At 44.1% G+C, this 3,638-nt stretch overlaps 1 pseudogene; it reads right to left on the bottom strand.

Annotated features, from left to right (window-relative positions):
• Positions 1 to 3,019: 3,019 nt before the first annotated feature.
• Positions 3,020 to 3,138, bottom strand: LOC124557380 (annotated as a pseudogene).
• Positions 3,139 to 3,638: the final 500 nt, after the last annotated feature.

Below are 3,638 nucleotides of genomic sequence, written 5' to 3'. Positions count from 1 at the left end.
CCCAAGCGAGAAGAACATGAAACGTAATCTAATTTATGTAGATGTACAGAGTGTAAACGTTATCTGTTTATTGCATCTCACAGTTGTGTAGGGCAAGTCCAGATGAATAATTTGAAATAGGATACTTACGTTCTCTCTAGCCAGAGAAGAACCTCAAATTTGCTTACAAAAACTACCTAAGCTACGGCGCAGGCGTATCGTGCGAGGTGTCGGAATATCTTCTCGCTCTCTCAGGCCCTGGATTACTCGGGCACTTAGAAATTTTAAAAATTCACGTCTGTACAAGTCTTAAACCAGAATTTTGTGAATTTTAGCAGCGTCAAATTAACGAGTAAACCGTTTTGTTTCCCTGGCCCTCTTACTATGAGACTACTGTGCTTATTAGGGTTAAGATTAGATGGGACTGGAAATTTAACTAGATTCAAGAAAAGTCAGCTTACTAATGTTAACTAAAGTTGATGATGTAAGAGGGCGGGAGGATATTCAACTTCCCGCGCGGCACACTCACGATGTAGCTTATGTGCCTTTTGTAGACCAGTTTGTCTTATTTTTTTGTCTCGATATCCCCTACATCACTGTGATATGTTGTAAACAGTTACCGCTTACCCCCTGTAGATTAAGCCTTTTGTTTTTATCGACGCTTTAGTTCTTAATTTCTTAGAAAAAATATTGGAAAACCTCGGTACGAAACAGGGAATAGGTAAGCGTTGGTAGAAGGCACTGAGCGAACGTCACACAGACAGTCGTGCCAGTCGCACGCTTATTACTGGCGGAGCGGAGAGGGCTGAATGGGCTGAGTCGGTGGGAGGTAACGAAGCGCGCGACAGCAGCAGAATCCCCCCACGATCCTCTCGCCCCCTGAGACCGCCACGTCTGTCAGGCCCCAGGCCGCACCATGTAAACGTTGTTGCCGGCTGCCGCACCTCCCCTCTTCGTTTCGCGAATGGTGCATCGGAAGAAGACTGTCAGTAAAACAATTTGATTTTGTTTGATTTCCCGACACGGTCACTTCGCAATTCGCAATACGTTATGTAGAAAGAATTATCGTGCTGCACGGATCTTCGTGGAAAGCACGCCCGCGGAATTTTTGACAGTAAGCTTCTCCGCGGTATACAGCATCTTTCTCGAAGCGTCTTCTGCCACTGGAATTTCACGAGTATCTCCGCCACGCTCTCGCGTTAACTAAACGAACCCGTGACGAAATGAACACCTTTTCTTTGGATTTTTCTCTGCCTCCTCTACGAATGCAATTGCTTGTGTTTCCAGACTCACGAGTAATACTCAACAGAACGCGCGTTTTGTGATTACATCTCTCGTGGGTGATTTACATTTACTTACAATTCCTCCTGTAACTCTCAGTGTGCCAACTACTTTTCCGACAAATAGTTTTTGTGGTCGTTTCACTCAAGATACATATGTATTACCCTCAGGTATTTTACGAAATATCGCTATAACGTTTTGGCTTTGCAGCTTTCCTATGTACTGTACAACAGCATCATCGGTGCTTCCACTAAATCTTTTATATATTTCGCGAATAGTAACGGCCCAGTAACATCCCTTAGAGTGCTTTCAAAATTACGTTTGCATTCAACGACTTGTCCGCTATAAGAACGACTTGTTCAGTACTATCTGCTAAGAAATCCTGAATCCTGACACAAAGCTTGTCTGACATCGAGTCCATTTTACCGCGATTACAAATGCACTGGTCTTTATCTTATGAGACGAAACCGGAAGATTCGAGGAGTGAAGACATTTTGACTTCACGTCTCGTCGACACCGAAGTTATTAGACACAGGAGCACGATTTGGTTCTGCGGTTGCAGTCGGGACTTTTCTGAAGATATTATAGAAGCGTCTAAATCTTAAATGACCTAGATCGGGATAGACATCAGATCGTAATTCCCGAGCGTCATTTAGATGGGTACTGATTCGATTACAGAGTCTTTTCTTTCTGACATGATATTGCCTCAGCCTTTTCCTGTAACTGTTGTTACAAGCTGCGTGAAACTCGAGAATTCAGACTGCTCGTCAATGGACCGAACTATTCACAAAAGCATCCTGCTATATGGCAGTCTTAAAAGGGCGTGACGTAGTTACCAGAATCGCATTATATTTAAATTGTTGGAGCCATGTTATCCTGATTACGTTCGTGAATATTTTGATACTGATCAATATCTTAATGCCTTTTGCTTAAGTAATGTACCATTCTGGAAGCTGTGAATCGGTTTTTTGCCTTAGAACATGCGAAGTGGTCTAACGTCACGTAGTTCAACCGAAATGGCACAAAAGGTTTCAACATCCTTCGTACCAGAAGGGCCCTGTATTAACTCCATGACACGAAGTTACACAGTGTTCAACTGAGAACGCTTGACATACGCAGCTGGAAACTATAGTTTCTCGACACTCTATGTTTAAACCCAGGGTTTCGCGGTTGGAAATTGGTACACTAATGTGTGAAGGGGTAGGACCATAGGAATATTTACCCTCCATTTTAAGTTCATGTATTTTCCCAGATTTTACAACTAATTTTACGTAGCACAACTGACCCACACCTGGCATCAAGGATTTGTTGTCGTTTTGTGCATTACATGTGTTGTCCAAGTCGCGTGTTAGTTAAAATGACATGTGACTGTAGGCTTTCCCGGCGTAAACTATTGATGAAGGTTTCTCGGACCCGAGAAACCTTCATCAATCAGTTAAAATGACGTTACAATGTGCTTTACACGTGACAGAGTTGACTTCGCAAAACAATCTGTGTGGTATGTGTAATGTCATATGCAACTTTGAGGTGATGTACTTGCGTAATAGGCTACTTGACCCGCCCGAAGAGGCCTCGAAAGGCTCAACAGTACTGACCGATTGCTGTGTCGTTCTCAGCCGATGGGCGTCACTGGATGCGGATATGAGGGGCATGTGGTCAGCAGACTGCTGTCCCAGACGTCAGTTTTCGGCCCCGGAGCCGCTACTTTTCAGCCAAGCAGATCTTCAATTGACCTAACAACGGCTGGGTGCACCAAGTTTGCCAGCAGCGCTCGGTAGTTCCGAATGGTCATCCACCCAATTGCTAGCCAAGCCCGACAGTTCTTAACTTTGGTGATCTAACGGGAACCGGTGTTACAACTGCGGCAAGGTCGTTGGCAATAGGTTGCTTGTTAAGTGAAAGAAAAATGCGACGAAGTACGAACTTAACAAACATTGCGAACAAATGCTCCCCGATTACTGTCATGTGGTAGTAGCTGACTGACGTTTTGATGACTTCGCTTTCCGTATATTATAAGCATGTCACCAGTCTTAACGACATTTGTAGGTGACGTGTGGCACTGCACTCTATCTGCGTCCACGCCGCACTTGGCTACAGCTCATCTGCTATTTTAATGTCACAATCTTCTCTAATGGAATTAGTCCAGACACCGACTGTTCACACGCGACAAACGTCTCTTATCATATGGAGGATGTGTCCGGATGTTGATCCAAACTTTCAGGGGTGATTAAGAAGGACATACGTATCAGAAACCCTGGTCCATAAACGACTCTGTCGAATCCTACGATGCCAGATTTGTTGTGGCATAAATTTGGCCGTGGAATACGAGAGCCTACGAATAGTCGTTAATGTGATGTAATAATCTGATTTGCCGTGTA

This window comes from Schistocerca americana, chromosome X, assembly GCF_021461395.2.
Source record: "Schistocerca americana isolate TAMUIC-IGC-003095 chromosome X, iqSchAmer2.1, whole genome shotgun sequence".
NCBI classification, from domain to species: domain Eukaryota; kingdom Metazoa; phylum Arthropoda; class Insecta; order Orthoptera; family Acrididae; genus Schistocerca; species Schistocerca americana.
The sequence above is the reverse complement of the archived record's forward strand: the minus strand, read 5'-3'. Positions and strand labels throughout refer to the sequence as shown.